Below are 6,993 nucleotides of genomic sequence, written 5' to 3'. Positions count from 1 at the left end.
TATAGTTAATTGGGCCTCCCTCTTCCCCCACCACACACCGATAGTCGAGCGCTGCAGGTAGGTATCCATGCCACAGAGACAAACTGCACATGTCCCCTCTCACGTTCCAGTAGGCCAGCCACTCTATATCTTTGACGTGGGCACACACAAATTCGATGGCACTCTTTATCGATCGCGCGCGCACACACACACACATCATCCCTCTTTTCGATTCTATGGACACCTCAAGCCGATGATACCTCCACTCTCTTCTCGTGGATCGCCCCCTCTATATATATGTTATATCCAGGACTCTATTTCACACACATTGCATATGTTACATTTTTTGATTGACCCCCCCCCCAAAAAACTCTCAAGAACCCACACACTATATCTCTCTAGGTTTGTATCTCTCTCACACAACCCCACGTAGGTGGTGTACGTATACAAGAAGAGAATAGGTGCACCGTGCACGTACTCACGCTTCGTGCCCAGCCACACCCGCGCGGGTACACGGTGGAGCTCATTTCTTTACGAAATGGCAGCCCACGTGCTAATTTGAACGCCTGTAGCGGTTGTTTACCTAGGGAGGTCGTGTACCACGCCTGCACGAAACAAAGTTCGACTTGACGCGTTGCCGCGTTATTTTTAAATAAAGTTATAGCGCTCAATGGCACGTACACAGAATATAAAACGATTTTTATGGAGAAAAAGGTAGTCCGCTCACTATATACAATGGAGCCTTGCGTGCCTGGTTTGTCGCTCTTCAGAGTATCTCACACAAGGCTGCGGTGGCCTCTCTCTCTCTCACCGTTGGTCACTGATCCGGCTGCATCCCGTCCGCCGGGGGAAAGGGAGTGCGGTGGCCTCTCTCTCTCTCACCGTTGGTCACTGATCCGGCCGCATCCCGTCCGCCGGGGGAAAGGGAGGAAGTGCATCGTTTCTCCGTTCGACGGTGCCGAGGCAGCACGTCCCGATCTGCGGTACACGCCGTTCTCTCTGACCAAGCTCCGGCGCGGCAGGGCCTACGCCACCTGCTCGCAGATTCCGCCCGCCGCCGCTCACCTAGTTACATCCCGACGACCTCCAGGTATCCCCTCCGGCCTTGCTCCACTGCCCGTCTTCCCATGTCGCTGCATGTGGATCTTCCATAGTTCTTTGCCCAAAACGTAGCTCGTCCAGCGTACTTTCCATATTGCATTCTCGTCCTCACACCGTTTTAGACAAACACAACCGTGTTGTTATCTTCCCTTAGGGCAAGGAATATGCTTCTTTTTTGTCGTCGCATGTGTCATCAACTGTTATTGGCCAGTAATTGTTTCCTTTCTACCTCTTTTTTGCAAACAGGGCTATCCATTTCACCTCGTTGCTATTGCGACCTTTTGGTGAACTGCACAAATCACTTTTTTCTTAAGAGTGTTTTGTGCAGTTGTACTAAAATGTCACATGGGCAACGTCTCTACATTTCAGTGCGACTGCACAAAGGGAGATTGGTTTTGCTCTATCCTCCTCATCCAACTCCGAGCCTAATCTTCTCCAACTAGTTAGTCTTAAGAGAGACTGCAAAGGTGACCGGCTTCTATTTATGTGTTTATTGTTTCATCAGCAGTCCTCTATTATCGTAATCACACTTAATATCTTTGGAACAGGGACGCTCAGCTCTATTTTAGTGGAACTGCACAAAATGATCGGAATGTTGCATGCTCCAGACAGCTACTTTTTTCCCAACATGCCTTGTTGATTTAGACAGAGCTGGGGGGACGTTGCTGCCAATGAAAGCATGGATCAATTTTAATTTAACACCTTCTCACAACTCTGTCTTCAGTTGTGATGTAATTATTAGCTCTGATCTGCTAATAATTGACATGCATTAGCAAGGAAGTTAGTTTTTTATTGTTTCCGAAAGAGCATCGATGGCAAGACACGCGAAACAAAGCTGAAAGCTCACACCATTGTACAATTTCATGTCTCGCTGGAAAATTATTTGTATAGTACGTCAATTATGTAAACAAATGATGGAAGCTTGATAGCATTGCCAGAAGCCTCTTCATCATCCGGGTCCATGTGCCATGCACAAAATTATACTCCTTCGTTCCTAAATATTTGTCTTTTTACAAATTTCAAACGGGCATATTTTAGAGTGTAGATTCACTCATTTTGCTTCGTATGTGTACTCCCTCCGTTCCTAAATATTCTATTCGTCTTTCTAGAGATTTCAACAAGTGACTACATACGGAGCAAAATGAGTGAATCTACACTCTAAAATATGTATATACATCCGTATGTGCCAGTCCATTTGAAATCTCTAAAAAGACAAATATTTGAGTAGTCACTCGTTGAAATCTCTAGAAAGACAAATATACTCCGGAGTATATTTAAGAACCGAGGGGGTAGTGCACAACCGCATGGGAGACTCAGCCCGGTCGTTGCGCCGCATTAATAGTGAGTAATGAGCAGTCAAATCGTAAGCCCCACCTTTCCCACTGTAAGTTGCTCTGAAGAAGCAACCATCAATACGCTCTTCTTTGAATCCGCTCATACTACTCCATCCGTCACTGTTTATACAGCGCGCTTCAGAAAAAAGAAAAAAGATCTGTGGGACCAAGGCGACTAGCGATCGGCCTGAAAAATAGCATTGGTAGTTATAGCACGGCGTCTATTACTAGAGGGAATAATGCGTACACACATGCATGCAGTGCTTCCACCCCGGGTACACACATGCATGCACTTACTCCACTCCGTAGTAGTACAGAGTACATGGAGAGAAAATTGTGGACTTGATTGCGGTTACCACGCCCTAATTAATTGAGCATTAAACCAAACGCGTCTAAAGTCTCTCTGGTGGTGGAAATGCATTGAGAGAAATGCATCATAATGAAGCGCGCCCTGTAAACTGTGACGGAGGGAGGAGTAGTATGAAGGTGCAAAACCAAGTACGCGTATGGCCAGTCGGTCAACGCACCTCCTCTTGGCATATCACTGACATGTGGGACAGGAGTGTGAGCAAACCGATCTCAATTGACGGCAAAGAGCCAACCCGCCGTTCCTTGAGAGAGACGAGGAGCGAGAACACACAGACGGGCTCGCATGGAGGCCAAGATATATTCGAGCATGGTTGGTTGATCGATATCATTCATTACATGTTGGGCTGCCGTTTTCCGCCCTTCTCCGGAATAAACGTGTACTTTATCAGAGATAAAAAATAAGAGTACAGACGCTCCACCATGCGGTTCTAGTAGTAGTACTACTCGTACTACTGCGCTTGGCTCTTCGCCTCTTCGTGAAGTCGAACAATGATGGTACTCCGCATGTTGGGTACTACAGTGTATGCCTCTGACAATCTGACACCGAATGGACTGATGCATGTCCACCGAGGGTAGGTTGCATTAGTCAAAAGGCGTAAGCGAGCTTCACCTTGTCCTGCAAGCTTCTCCTCGTTCTGCGAGTTGACGGGACACACCAAAAAGTAGTGCTAGTCCATACTCCCTCCTTTCCGGTTAATATGGCTTAATCTTTTTTGCGGGTAAATGAGAGAGATTTATTCATATATAAGCATTCTTAGGACGATCAGCCAAGACACTGGTCACTAGGAAGCGAGGTACCCCGCAAAAAAAGAAGTAGGAAGCGAGGTGTTTCATCAAGCCAGCTCTCGGCCACATTCAAAGTGCAGCAAGCACGGTTCGCACGAAGATGCGCCGCAAGGTTTGCTGGCCTGTTTACATGCTGAATAACAAAAAAGAGGAAATATTACCGAGCGCTATTATTTGTAACAGGATATGAGCCAGAATTAAGCGAGAATTGTGGCGAGTGTTCCATGCAATCAACTTCCATTATCACATGCGAGAACCCTCGAAGAGAACCAAATGTGTTGAAGATTGCTTTATCAAATTTTAAAATTATAATAAGAGTGCAGACGCTCCTCCATCCGGTTCCTAGTACTAGTATAGTACGTACCTTTATAGACTATAGTAGTAGTACTAGTACTAGTAAAGTTTGCACTTGGTTGTTCGCCTATTCGGGAAGTCGAACAATAGTAGCACTAGTAGTATAGTGTATGCTTCTGGCAATCTGACACCGAATTAACTGTTGCACGTCCACCGCCTGAGCGAGGGAGAGCTTGCATTAGTCAAAAGTTTCTCCTTGTCCTGTGAGCCACCGCTGGCAAGCTTCTCCCGTCCTGCAACCTTCTCCTCATTCAGAAAGTTGACGGGACATAGCAAAGGCCCTGTTTGGATCCATGGGTTAGAGTTAGTTTGGGTTAGTTTGTACTCAACTAACCCAAAAGTATCCAAACAGGAGGGTTAGTTTGGGTTAGAAGCATCTAACCCGTCCAAAAAATCTAACCCACCCAAGAGGTGCTTATTTGGGTTAGTTCTTCTCTGGAGCACTAAAAAAACACATTTTTCTCTCGCTCTCGCCGCAGTAAATCCCTCGCCACTTCCTCGAAGCTTATCGTCCTCTTCCTCCCTCCCTCTCGCAACACCCGTGAAGGCGCCTCGCCGTATCCGCGCTCCATCTAACCCTGTCATCTAAACACCTCTTTGGCTAGAGTTAGTTCATGGTTAGTTTAGGGTTAGAATCTAACTCTAACCTCTAACTGAGTTAGAGTATCCAAACAAGGCCAAAGTAATGCTAGTCCATACTGCCTCCTCTCTGGTTAATATGGCTTAATTTCAAACGAGATAAATACACTGTCTGTCACTGTATATTTGTAAAAATACGGTCAGTGGACTTCATAATACGCTCATTGCGCTCAATATATATATTTTCCGGTGTTTATACGGTCACTAGCTCACCCTGACTGAGTATGTGTGTGCATGCACGTGTAGGTTGAGCACTTAGCGTGACCGTGTGTGTTCCGTCGTGTGCTCGGACATGCATGCATTAGGGCGTCGCGCGCGTTTTTGCGTCCATGTGTACGTGTGACTGTTGCATACACGTAGGGGGAGTACGTGTAGGGGCCACTAAGGAGCAGTCAAATCACACAGTAAGTTAGTCGGAAGAAGCAACCATCATTTCACTCTTGAATGACACGTACGCAATATAAAATGGTTGATATGGAGAGAAAAAGAAAACCACTATATATACACTAGCAGGAGCCTAAGCTACAAGCCTGCTTGCTAAGGTTGCTCTCTTCACAAGCATAGAACGACGGGCCTGATCCCGCAGCTGGGGGAAGGGAACAATGTTCTGCGTAGACGCGGTCGACATCGGCGAGGGAGAAAACCCACAGTCGGTGCGTCCCAATCGGGGGTCACCGCGGTATGGGCCGATGCCGCGTCCCAACCGCCCTTCTAGCTACAGCCCGACGTCCCAGGTAGTCCATCTTCCTTTTGGAGCCGGCTTGCTCCACTGCCGTAGCTCCATCTCCATGTCGATCTTTCTCTACTTCTACCGGCTTCTACTTGTGATGAGTTTATGTCTCATGAACTAGTGCCAGTACTATTATTCTAATCACACTTCTTCAATATCTTTGCCATCAGGGATGCTCAGGTCGATTTTAGTGGAACTGCACAAAAGCATCATATGATCCGAGGGTGCCAGACGTCTTTCCTTCGACAGGTTCTACCTGGCCAGGGAATTAAATCAAGTTTAGGGTTTAGGGTTTAAGTCGTAGTGACCCCATCAGTAGTTTTTCTTTCGTACACTTTTTTCTTTAGTTGTGAAGTAAATATTAGCTATGATCTGTGAATCATTGAGATGCATCAGCATGCATGTTAGTTTTCCTTTGTATTTGATGGAATGTTGTAACGGGGCAACCTTGGAATAGGAATGAAAATGGAGTGGAAAGTTTCCGTTATTCCAGAGAAAAAATGGAAACGGAGAGAAACCAACGTTTCGATTCATTGGATCGCGCCATCGAGCAAAACCAACATTTAAATCACGTCTGTCGTGTTCGTGTCTCACCCTCCTCCACGGCTCGACCCTACACGGTCGCTCGGCATACCACTCACCGCAAACCGAGTATACGATAACTTTCCCGCCTGCTTGTCGATGGATCGCGCCATGGATTACTAGCACTACTCGAAGAGATTGACGAGTTGGGGGAGGACAGCTAGCTGTAGCACGGACTCCCAAGAACTTTTTACATGCATGTTGTAGCTGGCTATTGCGACCTTTGAACATGGAGCAGCCGCGTGCACCCGGAAGCGGTGCGGGCGACGCTCTCTCGGTCGGTGTGCCACTTCAATGCCGGCGCCAGTGAGAGGTCGCGTCCACTCTGGCCGGGCATGAATGCGGCACTGACCATTTCGGGCGGGAAGCACGCGGGGGTGATGAAGAGGGTTCGGGTTGGTCAGGACCGGCCGTGGCAGCGGTCCGGATGTGCGCAAACAAGAGATGTTGTACGTTAATATTGCTGCGTATATAATTAACAACGTAAATAATGTGTCAGTTGGACAAATATGATTGGAGATGGAGATGAAAATGGAATTTTACGTAAACACGGATATGCATGTCTATGTCTATGTGTGCGTGCGCGATGACTCTCGCGGCCTGGAAGCGGGGGCGTGTTTTTGATCGAGTTTTCCTTCTTGGTACGTTAGAAAATCAGTTTGTCTAATTCACATCTAGATGTTATTTAAGGATATCACATCTAAGCTCCCACAAGTATATAATGTAGCAACAAGAAACAAAAAAAACTAGGACAAAAAAATAGACCACAAATAGAGTGGACATCAACTTAGATGTGACATAACTATGTCACATCTAGATGTGTCCTAGACAGACCCTTAAAAAATTGTCCGCCAGTTTTCGTTTCTTTTTTCCGGGAACGCGCGTATTCTATTTAAAACCACTGCTATGGAGAGATTTTTTTACTCCATTATAGCCTCTTGTTTGATAGAGTTTCTCGCGTCTCGCTCTCTCACCCTCTCCATATCAAAACAAGATGACAGTGTCCACTCTATCTCTCTCCTCACCGGTGGTCACAGATCCGGCCGAATCCCGTCCGCTGCGGGAGGTGAGGAGGTGCAGCATTGACGTTGTCGCCGTCGGCGACGGAGGGAGCCGATG

Source organism: Triticum aestivum, chromosome 1B (assembly GCF_018294505.1).
Source record: "Triticum aestivum cultivar Chinese Spring chromosome 1B, IWGSC CS RefSeq v2.1, whole genome shotgun sequence".
NCBI lineage: Eukaryota > Viridiplantae > Streptophyta > Magnoliopsida > Poales > Poaceae > Triticum > Triticum aestivum.
Note: the sequence above shows the minus strand (reverse complement) of the source record.